Source organism: Vicia villosa, linkage group LG6 (genome assembly GCF_029867415.1).
Source record: "Vicia villosa cultivar HV-30 ecotype Madison, WI linkage group LG6, Vvil1.0, whole genome shotgun sequence".
NCBI classification, from domain to species: domain Eukaryota; kingdom Viridiplantae; phylum Streptophyta; class Magnoliopsida; order Fabales; family Fabaceae; genus Vicia; species Vicia villosa.
In genome coordinates this window covers 166,398,786-166,420,506 of record NC_081185.1, presented here as the reverse complement: position 1 = coordinate 166,420,506, position 21,721 = coordinate 166,398,786, and positions in this window count along the sequence as shown.

The window sequence follows — 21,721 nt, the reverse complement described above, 5'->3', positions numbered from 1 at the left end:
TAACTAGCCATAGATGACAATCATAAAATAAACTGAGCTATTAAACTTTTATAAATGACAAACTAATCATTTTAAATGACAATCTGAGCTATTAAACTTTTATAAAGCGCTTTTGTTAGGTTTTTATCAGTGATTTAGAGTATTGAAGACATGTATCAAGTAAGTAGAAGATGTTATTGATAATGAGACCTACAAGGGATATCTGTTTCATCAACTTTTACATGATTCAATATTTTCTATATGTAGTTAGTAATAATCACGTTTTTCTATTGTAGGTTGAGCTTCAAACAGTGGATGGACTGGTAAAGGATAGAACACAATGTGCCCCTGCCGATTATGTTCCACAGAATATGAATCAAGTAATTGTACCCCGAAGTCTTATGTGGCAGGATCCTTCGGGGTACAGTTATTTGATTCATATTCTGTGACACAATACAACTTGGATAGAAATGAGGCGATGCAGGTTAAGTCCAACAAAACCTTCAAATTTCTAGTCCAACAACCCCTTCTCATTATTGCAACATTTATTGATTGAGTAAACATACACCCCTAGCTTACACCAACACCGTAATTTTCTACATACAAGGTATACAATTCATTTTTTATTAATTTATTCTATCTTAATTTCTGTGCACAAGTATCTATCTGTGTTAAAATATACGGTGTAATATACAAGTGTAGGAAAATAAGTGTAGATATAGCATAGCTCAAAGATGAAGGAAAACGCTGAAGGGTAAGTAGTAGTAACTAGTTGTCATGTATTATTTGTCATAGAAATTAATATTCAACTTTTATTTGTGTCTAATTTTTCCTGTCAATTGGTTGTGAACTTTACATTAATTGTTGTTGCAGAGAAACTTCTTATATTGCTAAGAGATAGTAGAAAGCTCACAAGGATACTGGGCTCTTTTGATCAATTTGGTAACAACTTCTCAAATTCTGTAATTGTTTGACATGCTGTTGGTTGAGTTTCTAATAGTGTTCCTATCAATAACATGTAGCTAATGTTGTTCTTGAGGGTGTCTGTGACAGGATTATTGTTAGTGATCTATATTGCTTTATCCCTCTGGGCTATATGACGTGGCTGTGTTAAATTTAAGGTAAACTTTATGTACAAAATTTGTTGAACTAATTTACAATAAATGATATTCCATTCCATGTATTCAAGTTAGATATATAAAGTCCTAAATATTAATAAATTAATTTGTATTTATTGATATATTTAATTTGATTATTCTTTTTACACGACATATATATATATATATATATATATATATATATATATATATATATATATATATATATATATATACTCGTTCTACTCTTTACCTTCTTATTTTAGAGCCTTAATAATAATCTTATTTTGATTATATTATTTTTATTTTGCAGATTGTGAAGATTTTCAGTCATTTGAAGATGTTCAGACTTTGCAGGACTAGGACCGATTTAGTTGATTTAGTTGTTTAGGGATGATTTTCTTATTGTTATAATGTCATGTGAATTGGTTTAGTTGTTTTCATGTTAGAAATATGTGAATCGGTGTATATATATTTTGGATTAATTACAATGGTATAATTATAATGCATGTTTAGTATATAATCGAAATCGCTTCTTTGTTGAAATAATGAGATTACTGAAATAATGGGATTACGATTGTAAATTATAGGTTTATGGGATGACAATGGTAAATTACAGGTTCATGAAAGAATGCTGCCATAAATGCAGGTTTAGAAATTATAAAAATAATAGGTTTATAAAAAAAAGCATAAAAAATAAAATAAAAAACGCAACCTACGAAAGCGCTTTTGGAAAAGCGCTCTTATAGGGGGGGCTATCAGAGCGCTTTTTCTAGAAAAAGCGCTCTAATAGGGGGAATACCAGAGCGCTTTTTCCAGAAAAGCGCTCTTATAGGGGGGGGTCTACCAGAGCGCTTTTAGAAGCGCTTTTGTTACCTACGCCAGCGCTGGCTTTCACAGCGCTTTAAAGCGCTTTCGTAGGCCTTCCGTGTTGTAGTGCAACCATCACAGTTCTTGAAAAAGAAGAAGTTACCTTGTCGAATGCCAAACTTAAAGATATGCCAAATTTTGAACCTATGGTGAACAACAATCATATAAGATAAATAATGTCTTGGAAGGGAATATGAAGGATGTAGGTGTCGTACCCTAATTTTGTCCTGACTTCTAGAATTTTCTAGGTAAACATCATATCTAATTTTGTTGCATTTTTATTTTTTTTTAAATAGTTTTAGTTTGATTTCATTTATCTAATTTCTTTTATTTATTAAAATATGAAATACAAAAAAAAAAAGATGTCGCAAATTTATTTGTTTTATTTTTTAATTTTTATTGTTATTTTTGCTTCAAGTCTTATCAAGCAAGAAATCATGAAAAATATCTTTTCTAATATAGGAAAAAATTTGAGCAAATAATTTTTTGATTTTTCTTGATTGCATTTACTAACAATATTGTTTTTTCTTTTAAGTAACCTAATTGTTAATATAATTGAGTCCAAATTCACACACAATGGGGGAGATTCCACAATAAACAAACTCAACCAATCAAATATCTCTCTCTCACACATTTTGGTCAAGAAAGAAAAGAAAACTCATACAAAAATTCCAAAACTTCTCAACGCTTTCTCCTTTTTCATCGTATCCAAACCTCACCTTCAAAATCTTCATCACCCTTTCACCATAAACCATTAACATTCATCCTCATCTTCTATAAATAGGGCTTTTATCATCAATCTTCATATTCTCTAGAAATCTCCTTCTTCATCACTAACATAAAACTCTCCATAAACCACAATAACCATTTCATTCACATTCACTCCATACCACCATTAACAACAACAAAAAATCTTTATCAATAACAACACTTCAACAACAAAAAAGTGAATAAAAATAGAAGAAAAAAATATCATTTAAACTTTAGTAAAGGTTTCATAAAGAGGACTTGAGTCTGGATGACAAAAAAATTATCATTTAGACCTGTTTGAAATTTGATAATTTGATCTTCTAAACAAAAATCTTCTGCAGAGCACTTTGCTTCACATCAGCATTGATGAATACAAGTGCAAAGTGCAAACCAACATTGGCCTAAATTGAATTCAGTTCTTTCACAATTCACCGTCTCGTCGAAATAATCCAGAAATGACTTTGAACCTTGTTTGAGATTATCGATCTCAGCTTGAAGATAACTTTAGCAAATTGTTCTTTGAGATCTATCCATACATCCAAAGCATTTTCCAAAACGAAGATTGTTTGACCAATTGGTTCAGTAACTGAGTTGAGAATCCATAAGTGAACTAAGTAATTTCATCCTTTCCAAACTACTATATTCAAATCAAGAACAATAGTACCTTCAATGGATCTGTTAATGAAAGAAAGTATTTGTTTTGTTCCAACTTCCAAGAGCTCTTTGCACTAAACGTGACCATGAAAGATAGTCTGAACTAGAGCTGTCAAAATGGGCCGAAGCCCATGGACCGACCCATTTGGCCCGAAAAAATTTAGGGCCTGGGCCTCATTTTTCGAGCCCATTTACATCCGGGCCTTTTTTAGCCCGGCCCTAAAAAGCCCTAAAAAATATGGGCCGGCCCGTATGGGCCATGGGTAGCCCACCGGCCCGAAAAAATTAAATATTTTTAATATAATTAAATTTATCCTTTCCTAATTATAATTATTCTAAAAATTTATAACATTTTCTTGTTATAATTATCATAAAATTATAATTGTCATGAATATTTGCAACTTAAAATTTGTTGGAACAAGTTATTTAATTATTTGTGCTACATCATATAATTTGTGGTGTATTTTGGATAGTTTAAATTAAGTTAATGTGTTGTTTTACATTTTAGTTATTAACTTATATGGATTATTTAGAAATTATAATTTTTGATATAAAATTTAATATATATATATATATATATATATATATATATATATATATATATATATATATATATATATATATATATATATATATATATATATATATATAAATAATGTATTCTTGCATGCAATTATATGGTTACTTACAAAAATAAGGAGAAAAATTTAATTTTTTATATAAACGGGCCCGTTTAGGGCCGAAGCCCATTTAGGGCCGGGTAGCCTGCAGCCTAGATAGGGCCGGGTTTGGGTAGTAAAATTAGAGCCCATTTAAAAATGGGTTTTTTGGGCCCGGCCCTAAAAAACCCGAAGCCCATATGGGGCCGGCCCATATGGGCCGGGTAGCCCATATTGACAGCTCTAGACTCTGAACCATTCAAAAACGGTTTAAGTTTCACATAATTCATACCTTCATTTGGATGAATATAATAAAATGAATCGATATCACCATTAGAGACTCAATTTTGAGGTTGATTATCGCGCGGAGACATGGCGAAAGGATTGAGAAGTGAGCACATCAAAGAAGGATGAAGAAGATGTGCAAAAAATGCAAGAAAAACGAAGAAGTGAAGAAAAACAATGGTGCTTATGTTGATGATACCATCTTATAAATATGGAATTCATGCATAGCTATGAACACCAACGTTGTCAGAATCAAGTTTTTACCTTAACTCGTTTTGTCTAAGTAAATTGAAACGTAAAATTATAGAGTTTACCTCATATATATAAAAAATATTAAATTTATATACACGATATATATATATATATATATATATATATATATATATATATATATATATATATATATATATATATATATATATATATATATATATATATATATATATATATATATATATAATGGCTTACAGATACAAGGCGGGGGAATGACTCAATGGTTTTAACTTGCCTTACCCATACCCTTCCCTGACTCTATCTACTGGGACTGACTTCTTGGCTATATATATATATATATATATATATATATATATATATATATATATATATATATATATATATATATATATATATATATATATATATATATATAATATTTTAAAATTATAACTTAATTATAAAGAAAAAATATACTATATCAACAAAATAAAGTGTAATATTCAGAAGCTTGTATCAAACTACATAAATTATTCACCAAATATTAAAAATTAACATCCAAAAAATAATAGTTTCTCGAGTTCAAAAATAACTAGGGTTTTCATTTTATCTTCAACTTAATCAAAAGTTCAATCCTTCTACAATCATCTTCATTAGGGTATTCATATTCGACTTGATTAAATCAATCTCTAGATGATAAAGATTCTTCAATAATATAACCAAGATATGAATGTGGAAAAAATTAAAAACTCACAGAGAAGTTTTCGTGGGGCAAAACATAAAATTTGATTTTTAAAATTTGACAAAAGATGTAAAATTATGTCGAGTAAAATTCAACAATTTTACACAATTTCACAAATTTTAACGTGATTTAAATCATTTAAAATTGTTCTAGAATACGATTTTACATTAAAAAAATTCTACTTTCAATTCAACACGAAATATTGAACTATAACGTAAATATATAGAGTTTAAGACTTAAACCATGATTTTAACAAACCTTGATAAACACAAAATAATGGAGGAGGAGAAGTTACTCTTATCAATGATGAGCTTAGTGTTACATTATTAATATATATATATATATATATATATATATATATATATATATATATATATATATATATATATATATATATATATATATATATATATATATATATATATATATATATATATATATATATATATATATATATATATATATATATATATATATATATATATATATAGGGGTTAGGATCAAATGACATCAAAGTGTTAGACTTAGTAACATGACACATCTGATAACTCTTTAATTAAGAGAATTTCTTTACCCACCTCCCTATCTTCTTGGTCACCTCTGGTGAAAAACCCAAAATACCCTCACTTCGGAAATGCATTTCCGAAACGCTTTTTTTTTCAAAATTTGTCTTATTTCGGAAATGCACTTCCGAAAACACGAAAAAAAAGGTGTTTTCGGAGATGCATTTCCGAAAACACCCCCTTTTTTGAGTTTTCGGAGATTCATTTCCGAAAACATTTTTTTGGAGGGGTGTCTTCGGAGATGCATATCCGAAATATTCCAAGACCAAATTGGTCTTGGAATGTTTCGGATATACACTTCCGAAAGAATTCAATAATTATTAAAAAATTAAAATCAAGGTGAATCAATACAATTAATAGGTGAATCAATAAAATCAAGGTGAATCAAAATTTCCTAAACAATTTTAAAGTTAAAAATTAATTTACTAACTTATATAAATCAAAAACATTTTAATTCCATAAGTAAATTTTGAATTATATAGAATTAAATATAAAATTTATTCATTAAATAAAATTAAGACAAAATCTTTTTTTAATTTATTTAAACTAAATAAAAAATTATAACTCATTTTTAATTATGAATCAGAATAGAAATATATAAATATATAATAATAATTATTAATTTTGTAAGTGAAATATATAAATATATAATAATTAATATATAAATATATAAATATATAATAATTATTATAAATTAAAACACTCATTTTTTTAATTTTTATAACTATTATATAAATATATAAATATATTTATAATTAATATATAATTATTATTATATAAATATATAAATATATAAATATATAGATATATAATAATTTTTATAAATATATAATAATTATTATATAAATATATTAATATTTCATTTTTTAAATTTTTTTGTAAATACATAATAATTATTATAAATATATAAATAAAAAATTATAACTCATTTTGTAAGTGAAATTATTTTAGTTTTTTTAATTAAAATTATTTTAAATTTTAAAATATGAATCAGAATAGAAATATATAATAATTATTATTCATAACTCATAAATTATATCAAAATATATAATTATTATTATTAATTACTCATAAATTATATCAAATTTATGATATATGAATTAATTAATATCCTAAAATTAATTTATGAGATTTTTAGATTTTTTTTTGTTTTTTCGGAGATGCATCTCCGAATTAATAAAAATCTCAATTTTTGGGATTTTTTCGGAAATACACTTCCGAAATCTGGAAAAATTTAGAAAAAAAAATATTTCGGAAATGCACTTCCGAAGCAGGGATAAAGTGGGGTTTTCGCTGGGGGTGACCCCCATAGGGAGGTGGGTAAAGAAATTTTCTTAATTAATGCATATGTGTATAACAAAAATCACTTGAATTGAAAGTTATTATCATATATATCATGTCTATAAAAAGTAACATCAATCGAAATACATTTGACATGTCAACGAGATGCATAAAAACTAACGTCTTACAATACTTCGTCAAAACGGTTAATTTTGATCAATCTCTTAAGTATATCAAATAATTTTCCATTGACGTTAAATTTTACACTTCCAATTTGTATGATAATAGCTTTTTTATCTAACGGTAATTTTTTATACTAACATGTATTAAAGAGTTATCAGATATGGCATAACTAACTAACTAATTAACCTCCAACATAACTAACTTCTACTATAACTAACTTTCAACTATGTTTTAATTAATAGTTATCATTAACATTCTAGTTTTTGTTATCTTTTAAAAGATAAAAAAAAAAAGCATATGAGTTTACTAAAAAGCCAAGAAAAATATAAATTAGTTGTGTGTGAGAAAAACCAAAAGTATAATAATATTATGATAGCAATATAAAATATAGGCATAGAAGTATTAAAGATTTTGTAATAAGCATAGACAATTTGACATCTTTAAATTGAAAGTCGTGAAAATGTCTACGAATTTAAGAAAGAAGAAGACAATTGTTAAAAATATATTTGTATTTCACTTGATGTTAGAATTGATCTCCGAACCAGGCTAAACCGGTGGTGATAAGCCAAAAAAATTATAACATTATTTTAAAGTACAAACTCTGAACTAAAAGTTCCATGAAATTTTAAAAACTGTAATTTTTTTTAATTATTTGATGTTAACACTTAACACAATATCTTATTGAAAGCTCGTGGAATATTCTAACAAGCATTTAGGAATCCTAACCTAATTTGCATAATTGAAATATCTTGCAGGAATCCCACTAACACAATTACAAAAACGTGATTTACAAATTTGTATAAAACCAAACATGCACAAATCTTCCGGGCAATCTTTTTTTTTTTTTTTGCATGGAATAATTGAACCTGTAATGATAAAAGAGATAAAAAATAAATTAATATTACTAACATAAGATAATTTATGGCGTATGAAAGTAAATGAAGAAATTTGAAAGAAAAAAAATGGCTTACTGTAATCCCCGTTCGTTGCAATAACAAATAGAGAAAGAAAAATAATCACAACTTTAATAATTTTAGTCATATTTTGTTTTGCCTTGTATTGTAATATGATTTTACCACCTTATTATTTATAAAATTCTTGCTCTTACATTAATTTTTAATTTTATATCACTAATAGAGTCGTAATTTGACTTATAGTAATTATAGAGTTTTGAAAAAACTCGTCCGAAATTTTAAATTAGTATTAAATGTCTCTTCAAAATATTAATCTGTTGTGTTTGCCATTTTACACACTTATTAAAAAGGTAAAATAAATAATTTACCAATCATAAAAATACATTCTTTTTTTATATACTCATTTTGATTATTGCATAACCTTTCATGATAGAAAAAGGAAAATAACAAAACAAGACTCAATTAGTTTATTATTATTATTATTAAGTTTTGAATGAAATCTGAATCTCTTTTTATGGTTAGAATCTTATTTTAATAGCAAAATATAAGAAGAATTCATTATTTCGAAAAAAATCATATCACAACGGTTGAAAAAAGAATACTACAATGTCTGACCAACCGTTATGAGGTCAAGGGTGATTATATGTTTGATGCTTTTCACCACGATCGCGAGACCGTGATTATAAGTCAGGAAGTGTGTTATCCGTTATATATATATATATATATATATATATATATATATATATATATATATATATATATATATATATATATATATATATATATATATATATATATATATATATATATATATATGTCCTCATATATATATATATATATATATATATATATATATATATATATATATATATATATATATGAGGACATATATATATATATATATATATATATATATATGAGGACATATCATGAGAATGTCATTTTATATGAAAATGTGAGAATGAATCTGAATCATTAGATTTTAAAATAAATGGTGAAGATGGGTGAATCTTTTTTTTCTCTCTCCTACATCATTTAATTCAATACGTAGGAGAGAGAAAAAAAGATTCCCCCATAATCTCCACTATTTATTTTAAAATTCAATGGTTCAGATTCATTCTCGCATTCTCATATAAAGATGTCATTATCATATATATATATATATATATATATATATATATATATATATATATATATATATATATATATATATATATATATATATATATATATATATATAGGAGATGACTCAAGTGAGAACACTTAGTTATTATGAAATATGATAACAATGAATCACGACCATATGAGAATGACATTTTTATATAAGAACATGAGAATGAATCTGAACCATTAGATTTTAAAATAAATGGTAGAGATTATGTGTCAATCTTTTTTTCTCTCTCTTCCATTATTAAAATAAATGATGGAGAAGATAGAAAAAAACAATGACACATAATCTCCACCATTTATTTTAAAATCTAATGGTTCATATTCATTTTCACATTCTCATATAACTTACCCATTCTCATAAGATATTGAATATAAATAACAATCATGATGATAAGTGACGATGATGAGGTAGACTTGGCAAATAAATTTATGATATTCAAATTAAACTATAAGAGAAGATATCGATGCAATGGCGGAATCGGGTCATTGAATCGCAATCTAAAGGTTAAAGAGCGTGATATGAATTATGAGACGGATGCAATTCAGAAAATATTGATTGATAAAAATTGGTTTTCAAATACAACTTAATTTTCAGATTATAAGTTTCTATGTTAGTTTAAATAAATGTAATTTCAGTGAAGGACTAGTGAAACAAACAATCTACATACAATACAATGAACTCAACTTGATCTTCTATCAATCTGCATAAGAATTTAAAGAACAAAACAATGTCAAGTCACAAGAAAGCCTCTTTCTTGTTACTTAGCAATGTTTTGTTCTTGTTCTGAGAACATTAATTTGCTCCTTCACATTACAATTTGCGCACGTTAACTTAAATCACGTATGTTAATGTTAAGTGCCAAAATGTAGCTATTTTATGTATGTAAATAGTAGCACTTATCGATACTTTTTGTTAACACCGTTTGAATAATTCTCCGTTTTGTGTATATTTGTATCGTTTGTGTTTTATTACGTTTTCATGTAAATATGTACCGGTTGATAGTTTTGTTGTCTTTTTGTAGGTATTTTTGCATTTTCGAAGCCTCGAGGAATAAAGTGTCGAAGACACGGCTGCAGACGCGTTTTGAAGAAATAAAGTTGTTGTTCTGGTGTAACTCGCGTCGCGCGCTAGAGGGCGCGTCGCACGCTATAGGAGAAAAATAAATAATTTAGGCAGAAGCTTGGGCGCTTCGCGCGCTATTAGGGCGCGTCGCGCTCTCAAGGTCGTTTGGTACGTAAGTGAGAGGGTGTGTCGCGTGCAATTAGGGCATGTCGCGCGCTCTACGATATCAGTTTTGTATAAATAGTTCAGATCATATTTTTTTAGGTTTTTTTATCACCTCTTCTTGGACAAAGTTGAGCTCTGATTCATTCTTTTTATCACCACTATTGGGTGTCTCATCATGTCGATTTAGCTCGGGTGGTCTCCGATTGTGCCGACAAACACGAGAAGTTTCCGCTTGTTCTTCTTCTTCCCTGTGACCCATTCCAATGGTGGGGTTTGTATGTATATTTGTTGATCTTGGGATCGTTTATGTAACACCCCATTTCTACCCGGCAGTTATATGCAAGAATCAGAGTTTCAAAATTTCTCAAAAACGAATGAGGCGTCACATATTCATTTCAAAACAAATCACTTCATCACATTTAGCGGATACATAGCACTTTATTTAACCAACTAAACAAATACTCAGCATATAATACTCTTCAAAACAGAATAACTGCTTTCATTAGAACATGGTGGAATCATAGTTCTCAATCCTAGGGTCAAAAACATATTATTCAGCTAAGATAAATTAATAAACAACAATATCATGAACATCATAAATCATCCCCCCGAGTGCTACATATCAGAGCGACAACCGACTCGACAAACAACAACTAAATCTTCATACTCGAACACCTGCACGTTACCAATATAAAGGCAACGGTGAACAAGAGAAAAGGGTGAGATATCAAATCATATAAGTGAGTGCGTGATAAATTGTATATTAGGATTCAGGCATATATGGTTATCACATCGCAAGTATTAATATCGCCATACCCTTCATACTTTCACCAACTCACAAGTCTCACGTACTTTTCATCATACCACAAGTCACGACACTTCATATTCACATCAATTATATATCTCATTCATTTACTTTGTAAGCCAATTCATGATACATCACAAGTATTAATCACAAGTATAAATCACAATTCCAATCCCAAAACTTCATAGCATATAAGTCATACATCTATTCATAAAACATCACATAAACATCTAAACTCAAAACATCACATATACATCTAAACACAAAACATCACATATAAGTCACACCAGACATATTCAGTTAATCACATTCACAAATATTAATATCATCATACTAATCATAAAATCATCAAGTTACATCTTCACATTCTTCCATCTTTTAACAAGTCACAAAATACAATCACGATATAGTCACAAAACGTCACAACTATGAATCACATAAGACACATGGGACACAACTCATGTATATGCATGTGGTACCAATCGGAGCTTCATCCCCCATCACCAATTGCCCGAATCTGAGGCATAAGGCATAAGCCTTCGTCACTAATTTGCCAATCCAGGCCGTCATAAAGTATGCATATGCAATGTGACTCGACAACCAAGACAACACAGCATACTCATCACAATCACATATCCTCACAAGGCATAAGCCTATATCACAATCAATTACCATTATACGAGGTAATTCACTTCACCATAATATTTCATCTTCACTCAGTCACAAAATTATCATCACAAATATATACAACAACACGCATTACCAATCATCACAAATATCGTCATGTTTCGACACATCATCGCAAATCATATAACTTCGCATATTAACAAAATCATCACACCAAATCGACACATTAAGCCAAGTAAAATTAGTCTCATAATTCTCTATAATTAATCGTTTATTTAACTCACTAATCCACCATCAACTAACCAAAATTATTCACCTAATATTCTCTAATTAATCAGATATATCTCGCGTCACTATCGGTTATCTAATTTCCGATTAAATTCTTAATATTCACGACTTCATGAGTTTTCGGGTTATACTTCTAAGTCACCAAAAACACAACTCAACCGGTTAATTCGGATACAATTCTATTATTTACCGGTTATTCGATTCATTCGATTAAATACTCAAGATATTGTACTTTACCGGTAAACCGAATTGTTAATCTAAGTTCAATTTTATTCCAATTAAATAGACTAATTGAAATTAATTCAACTATTAATTTAATCGACCGATTAATATCAAAATTTAGACAAAATATCACCACCATGTTAATGTACTAATTAAGCTTAGCTACCACGTAAATTTTCATCAAATTCCGGACAATTAAATATACCGCTTAATTCGACTATTTCGGTCAAACGGGGCTGTTTTGTATTCTATTAGTCCTATTATATTGTTTCTAATATATATATATATATATATATATATATATATATATATATATATATATATATATATATATATATATATATATATATATATATATATATATATATATATATATATATATATATATATATATATATATATATATATATAGTTTCATGTCCACTTATTAATACTATTTTAAATATATCTTGTTTCTAATGTTTTGCTGTTACTACTGTTACATCACCAACATCTTACTATTTCCATTATCATTCATTTCTACTCATGCTTCATTCCTATTATATATGTCATGTAGTAACAGTAAGTTAATAATGTATCACCACCCATCAGTAATTGCATGAACAAAACAGAATAAAATAAGAACAAACAACTAAACTAGAACCAAACAAGAGCAAACAAAAGAACAAGGAACGAAGAAACAATAGCATGTGCGGCTGCCGACCGTCAATGGCAATGGGCTGTCTAGCAATGAACAATTGGACGCCGTTAGCTCGTTTTCTTAATTATTTCCATAACGTAGCGCACAGAGTCTTGAACCATTAATGTTCCACTATATTAATTTCTCAGAATATCAAAGGCAAGTTTAACAATAACATTGAACAGACAACAGTGACAGAAACAATATTTCATAGATTCTAATCTCCAGCAATAATCTAACACAACAATGATAATAACATAAATCCCTAATTCCCAACATACAATTGCTCATAGGCCCCACTATAGGAAGAGAATCATCCTTACCTTATTTAATCTGAAACAACTTGATGGGTCTTTGATTTGGCACCATGGATGGAAGTTTCCAAGCTGCTGCTTCTTCTTCATTGCTTGCCTCTTTCTCCTCTATTATTGTTTCCTTCATTATGACAATCTCCTCTTTCCAAACTCTAAAACCCTAATATAAAACCAATTGGGCTTAGAGTTTAAGTCTTCTCTTTATTATTCTCCACAACTAATTAGGTCCAATAAATTATATAACTCAAATTAAATCAAAATATCATTTTTATTAATATTCCAACAATATAATAAATTCCGACTTGTAAATAATATTATTCTTAATATTATTCTTCGACCGGCCGACTAAAATCCGACTTTTAACTTAATAAATTCAAATACGCTTCTTAAAATAACACCGATAATCAAAATTCGAGCAATCACTACTAAAAATATGACATTTGCTTAAAGGATTTTACATCAGGTATCGAAATATATGATGTGAAAAATATTTCTCAAAAGATTTTACATCAGACATTTATTTCCAATGATATATAAAAATATGAAAAAATAAAAAATATATAACATAGTGGCAGTATTGTAATTAAAATGAAGAAAAAAAAGGCGGTGGCAGAATTGTAAATAAATGAAAATCTTGTTATAAGGGATTTTACATCGGACCTAATTAATACCCGATGTGATAAATGTCACACATAATGTGCCTTTACATCGGTCTAAATAAAACTCAATAGGAAATGTTACAAAAATGGCCTTTACATCGGGCCTTCTAAAATCCGATGGGAAATGGTCAGCCCAATTTTTTGTGAAAACCCTATTCCAGCCCAATATCGAAAATCTATTCTCTTCTTCTTCCCTGCGCCGAAACTTCATCTCCCTGGTTCACCTTCGTAGCAATATCGACAAACCTGCATATTCAATCCACGAACAGCTTTGCAACATACAAATCGAAATACAACGTTGCACATCAGCATCCAACGCGAGTTCGATCACCAACGCGAGTTTGTACGCGCCTTCAGCAACTCAAACAACTCCGTTCAAAATCGAAATGCAACCTCAATCGATTCACAGCAACAACGCTGCACATCAGCATCCAACCTTCAAAGCTTCACCATGCGCAACAACTTCACAGATTCTACATTCGACATCGCCGCGCAAAAGCTTCACAACACAAATCTGTTATGTTGGTAACTATTCTTACTTCTCACTTGTATTGATGGAATCCGTATGTTTTCATTTGAATATTGTTAGATTGTTATTGTTTGATTAGAAGTAGCTGGGTTGTGTTTATAGAATAGAGTTTAGAAAGGTATTGAGAGAAGGTAAGAACCGAGCTTGGAGAGAAAAGAACAGAGGGAGTTGTTGTTGTTATCTGAGTATTGAGAAATTAGAGAAGACTAGAGATAGTTGATGAGAGACAAAAATTACACAATGTTTTGAAAATATTGTAACTTGGGAAAATTCTAGGCCATAATATGGAGAATCTGTAAGAATCCATTCCCAAATCCTTCATCAAGTTTATGTCATTCTGTAAAGTATAGAATTATAATATTACTAATATGTTTCAATGATTGGTTCTATTTTTGTGACTAACATGTTCATTGAAAGTACTAAACTGAGGTCACATCAACAAAAAATAGTTTATTTTGTAGTTACTCTTTACATAACACATTACTTCATTTTCAATTTCTTTTTTAAACTATTATAAGGTGATTGAATAATAAGAATAGTACCTGGTGAGCTGAAGAAGCAGTTCCAAAGATAAACCCTTATGGAAAATCTCTTCTGCTAATTGATTCTACTCTTACAAGGAGATTGATTATGAGAAAAATAGTAATAATAATACTAATAATAATCATGGTGTGGTTGATTTAAGAAATTTTCTCTAATTGTTTTGTGGTTAGAAATGTTGGATAAATTTAAATGCAGTCTTGGAAAGCCAAAAGATAGATTCTCTAGGGCAGACAAACTTTCATAGGAAATAGTTAACCATTAAATGTTATGTCTATTTATGTTTCCCTGGTCTCTATATAAAGACCCTCTCTTTGTAACCCAAAATAACTTTTGCAACAAATCCTTTGCAAGTCAATATATATCAGAAGAGAGTAGTTTGATCTGTTACCTTCAAATTGGTATCAGAGCACATGGCAAACATGATGAACCAGACGCCATTGCCGCAACTATCGAAGTCAAACTATGAGAACTGGAGCATCCAGATGAAAGCGCTGCTTGGATCGTTAGATGTGTGGGAGGTTGTAGAAGAAGGGTTTGAAGAACCAGAAACCACGACGGGAAATACAGCAGCCCAGAACAAGGCGTTGAAAGAGACGCGGTCGAAAGACAAAACGGCATTATACATGTTGTTTAGAGCAGTAGACGAATCTGGTTTTGAGAAGATTGCTGGTTCAACTACTTCGAAGCAAGCGTGGGATACACTAGAGACGGCGTTCAGAGGAGCAAATAGAGTCAAGCAAGTTCGTTTGCAAACTCTTCGAGGAGAATTAGAAAGGATGAAGATGAAGGAGACGGAGTCCGTGTCGGACTACATCACGCGTGTGCAAACAGTTGTAAATCAACCAAAACGAAATGGAGAAGCAATGACCGATGCTCGAGTTGTCGAAAAGATTTTAAGATCTTTGACTGAAAAATTCGAAAATATAGTATGTGCAATAGAGGAGTCGAAGGACCTTGCGACAATCACTGTCGAAGAAGTAGCTGGTTCACTTGAGGCACACGAACAACGCAAAATACAAAAGAAGGAGGAGACACTTAATAATGCAGAACAGACAAAGGAATCCACTAGAGATGAAAGGGCACTTTTATCTCAAAACTGGCGTGGTCGAGGACGTGGTCGTGGAGGTCGAGATGGTGGTCGAAGCTATCAGAACAACAATTTCGAAAGAGGACAGGCAAGTCAACAAAATTGGCGTGGTCGAGGACGTGGTCATAGAGGTGGCAGGTCGAACTCCAACATCGAATGCTACAAATGCAATAAACATGGACATTTTGCGAAGGATTGCAACTTATACAGTTGCTACAATTGTGGAAAAGGGGGACACCTTGCAAAAGATTGTCGATTCAGGAGGAAAGTCGAAGAGACAACAAATTTTGCACTAGAAACAGAATCAAACGAAGGATTCCTATTAATGACCCAAAAGGAGACAAACACGGAAGATAACACTATATGGTACCTTGACTCGGGAGCAAGTAATCATATGTGTGGTCACAAACATCTATTCAAAGAAATAAAGAAAATTGAAGATGGTCATGTATCTTTTGGAGATGCGTCGAAGGTAAAGGTCGAAGGCAAAGGAACAATTTGTTATTTGCAGAAAGAAGACGTACCTGGAAAAATACAAGATGTTTATTATGTACCAGATCTAAAAGCAAATATTCTAAGTCTGGGGCAACTTACGGAGAAGGGATATTCGATATTCATGAAGGATCGAATACTGCATTTGAAGGATAAATCAGGGCACCAAATTGCTCAAGTTGAGATGGGAAGGAATTGAATGTACAAGCTGAATCTGAGAAGCGTTCGAGAAAAATGTTTGAAAATCGACACTGAAGACCAAGCAACTCTGTGGCATCTACGTTTTGGTCACTTACATCATGCTGGGTTAAAGAGATTAGCGGGAAGAAACATGGTACATGGATTGCCTAACATGGAGTTTGAAGGAAAATTTTGTGAAAATTGTGTTTTTGGCAAGCAGACGAAAACTTCTTTTCAAAAGAAGGCAGAATATCATGCTAAGCACATCCTTGAATTAATTCACACTGATATCTGTGGACCAATCACTCCAGAATCCTTTAGTGGCAAGAAGTATTTCATTTCCTTCATCGATGATTTCTCAAGAAAGACTTGGGTCTACTTCCTGAGAGAAAAATCTGAAGCATTCGAAGCATTCAAAAGGTTCAAGGTAATGGTTGAAAAATCGACTGATCGACACATCAAAGCACTCCGTTCTGACAGAGGAGGAGAATATACTTCGACAGCCTTCATGAAGTATTGCGAGGAGCAGGGTATAAGGAGATTTCTAACTGCAGCATACTCACCTCAACAAAATGGGGTTGCTGAAAGGAAAAACCGAACAGTCCTTGACATGGTTCGTTCAATGCTCAAAAGTAAGAACATGTCGAAGGAATTTTGGGCAGAAGCTGTGCAATGTTCAATCTATGTTCAAAATAGATGTCCGCATTCAAAGTTGGGAGATCAAACACCGCAAGAAGCGTGGAGTGGACAGAAACCGACTGTATCTCATCTTAAAGTATTTAGTAGTGTTGCTTATGCACATGTACCAGATCAACAAAGAATGAAGCTTGAAGACAAGAGTCAGAAATATATATTAATTGGGTATGATGAGAAAACAAAAGGATACAGGTTATTCGACCCCATAAACAAAAAGGTGGTAGTAAGTAGAGATGTTCGAGTGAATGAAGCAAGTAGGTGGGACTGGAACAATTCGACAGAAGACATAGTCGAAACTGAAGAACCCTCAGTCGGTATACCAACAACCCAAAATCAATTGCCAAGGTTTAAATACTCTGACAGTGAAGACGAATCCTCACAGCCCAGAATGAGAAGCTTGCAAGAGTTGTATGATAATACAGAAGAAGTACATCTTGTGTGTCTACTGGCAGATTCTGAAAACATTAGTTTCGAAGAAGCATGGAGAGATGAGAAGTGGAAGAATGCCATGGACGAAGAAATTAAAACTATCGAACACAACAAAACTTGGGAACTAGCAGAGTTACCAAAAGGAAGTCGAACCATTAGTGTGAAGTGGGTGTTTAAGAAAAAGATGAATGCTCAAGGAAAAGTCGAAAGGTACAAGGCGCGACTTGTGGCAAAAGGATACAGGCAGAAGGAAGGAATAGATTATGACGAAGTATTCGCACCAGTTGCAAGAATGGAGACAATTCGACTGCTGATTTCTCAAGCTGCTCAGCTCAAATGGCCAATATTTCAAATGGATGTCAAATCAACATTTTTGAATGGTGTGCTCAAAGAAGAAGTCTATGTCGAACAACCACCAGGATACATGAAAGACGGAAGCGAAGGAAAAGTGCTAAGACTCAAGAAAGCACTTTATGGATTAAAGCAGGCACCTCGTGCATGGAATACACGTATTGATACTTACTTCAAAAAGAATGGTTTCCAACAATGTCCTTATGAACATGCCCTATATGTAAAGAAGTATAAAGGAGATATACTGCTCGTTGCACTCTATGTCGACGACTTGATTTTCCTGGGCAACAGTGATCAAATGATCGAAGAATTTAAAGGTCGCATGACACGAGAATTTGAAATGACGGACTTAGGTCGAATGAGCTTCTTTCTTGGTCTGGAAGTTCGACAAGAAGAAACTGGAATTTTTGTCTCCCAAGAAAAATATGCAAAGGACATTCTGAAGAGGTTCAAAATGGAAGGTTGCAATCCAATCTCGACACCAATGGAGCCAGGAGCCAAGCTTTCAAAATTTGATGGGGGGGAACGTGTCGAAGCAAACAAATTTCGAAGCTTGGTCGGAAGTCTTCGATATCTCACATGTACTAGACCAGATCTTTCTCTAAGTGTTGGAATCTTGAGTCGATTTATGGAAGAACCAGTTCACGCACACTGGAAAGCTTTGAAGAGAATTCTTCGTTATATCCAAGGAACTGTGTCACTTGGAATGTTTTACTCAAAAGCAGAAGATTACAAGCTAACAGGTTACTCCGACAGCGATTGGTGTGGAGATATAGACGATCGAAAAAGTACATCTGGATATGTATTCTTTATGGGAAACACTGCTTTCACATGGCTCTCAAGGAAGCAACCAATTGTAACACTGTCGACATGTGAAGCAGAATACGTGGCTGCATCATGGTGTGTATGCCATGCTATATGGCTTAGAAGATTGTTATGCGAGTTAGAGCAGAAGCAGGAAAATGCAACCATAGTGCAAGTCGACAACAAATCAGCAATCGAACTGGCGAAGAATCCAGTGAATCATGAAAGAAGTAAAGACATCGACGTACGTTTTCATTTCATTCGAGAACATGTGAAAAATGGAAGCGTCGAACTGAAGCATGTGGCAAGCAAGGATCAAGCTGCAGATATTTTCACAAAACCATTGTCGAAGGAGATATTCGACAGAGGCAAGATAATGCTGGGATTAATTGACCGAAGGAGCATTTAATTTATGGGGGAGTTTTGTTGGATAAATTTAAATGCAGTCTTGGAAAGCCAAAAGACAGATTCTCTAGGGCAGACAAACTTTCATAGGAAATAGTTAACCATTAAATGTTATGTCTATTTATGTTTCCCTGGTCTCTATATAAAGACCCTCTCTTTGTAACCCAAAATAAATTTTGCAACAAATCCTTTGCAAGTCAATATATATCAGAAGAGAGTAGTTTGATCTGTTACCTTCAAGAAAGGCTATATAATATATAATTATATGTTGCTTTGGTTTGATGTATAGCAAACAATACAAGCTAACTTTGTCGTAAAGCTGAAAACTATATATCTTAATAAGAAATAGACTAATTAAAGAGGATAAGTACTTACCAAAAAAAAATGAACTTTGTGAGAATATCATTGAATTTTTATCTTAAAAGTTTGACTATATGATTTTAAGGGATGAAATTTGGAACAATTGTACAACCCCTTCAGACAGGTAATGACTAATGATTTTGGAGTTTCTCTCTGTTATTTTGCTTGTAAAGTGAATTATGGTAACAGCATGTATAAAGAATCATTGTAGGACATAATACTTTACAAATAAAAGCTAATAAGGTTTTTCCAATTGTAAATTTATATAAATAATTCTCCTTCTTTGTCAATGTAAACTATTGCTTTTTGTTTAGCTTAAAGAGCTATATTTAGATAATTCAAACAAAATAGGCAGTGCATGCTTAATTCCTTTATTGATGTATTAGTCTTCTAGTTTTTATGCTCTACTCTGTTGCTACTGGAAATGTATAGATACCTTCAAATGGTTTTGAAGTGGTGCCTAAGCTTCAGATCCTAGATCTAAGTGGTAACACAAGTTCATTACTAGACAGGCCTGCATTTTCTAGTTTGCCAAATCTGCAAGAGCTTTACCTGAGGTTAGTTAGTTGAAAACTGCAGGATATGCAATAAGACTCCATCTCACACATTCATGCTTAATTCATATACTTTAGTTTATTTCTTAGGGCCTGTAATTAACTTTCATATCACAACTCCACAGAAAAACGGGTCTCACTGAAGTCCCATCAGATATATTGGGATTGCATCAACCACGGATCCTTGACTTGGGACAGAATTCCCTTCAATCGGTTCCAGAGGTAACTTTTCTTTTGGTGATAAAAAACATGGATTAGACTTGTGCATGTATTAAGTTTACCTTAGGTCCATCATTTTGTATATATGCCTCTGAAAATTCAGATCTATCCAAGCTTATATTGGCTCGACAATAACTTGAGTCTATCAATTTTTCTCTCAAGTCATAATGATGTTCATGTCTTATAATTCTCTATGATAGGTAATGTATTTTTACAGTTGTATGTTCATAAAATCGAATTTATGTCTACTATAGAATGCTGGTTGAAGAATGATGCCATGACTCAATATTTACCTAGGTTGAATTCCTAACCATATATTGTTAAAACATTAGTGATTAAATAGAAGACTTACATGTGTAGTTGACCACTAAGGGCTAAGTTATTCGCACATGATGTAGGCAATCTCAACTCATAAAGCCTGTCTTATAGATGAATGATCTATTTTTAAAATAGTATATTTTTCTATTGGTCCTTTTAAAGCCTGTCATACAAATGGTGATGCTAGATTTTTGTGACAGAAAATTACGTTTTCAACAAGCTCTTGGACATGTTTGATGGTGATTGACCTCACTTATTCTTTTTACCTTTGACTTATGCCGATGAATGCAATGTTGTGTGTGTATTGATGATAGTCTCATGATGTTAGGAACCGATGGATAAACTTTTACATGTCAGGTTATGCATCTGTTCATGTAGCAGTAGGCATACGTAAGGGTGGACAAAACCCGGAAATCCGAGTCAGAGACTAATGTTGAATTTCAAGTTGAATTGTGTGCTAGCTTAGTGCAAGAAACTCCAAGTAAGATGTCGACACAAGTAATATCAGTCTCTGGTATAACTAATAAAGACTTTTTCAGGATTGGCGTTTTTTGTTAAGCACAGAAAACACA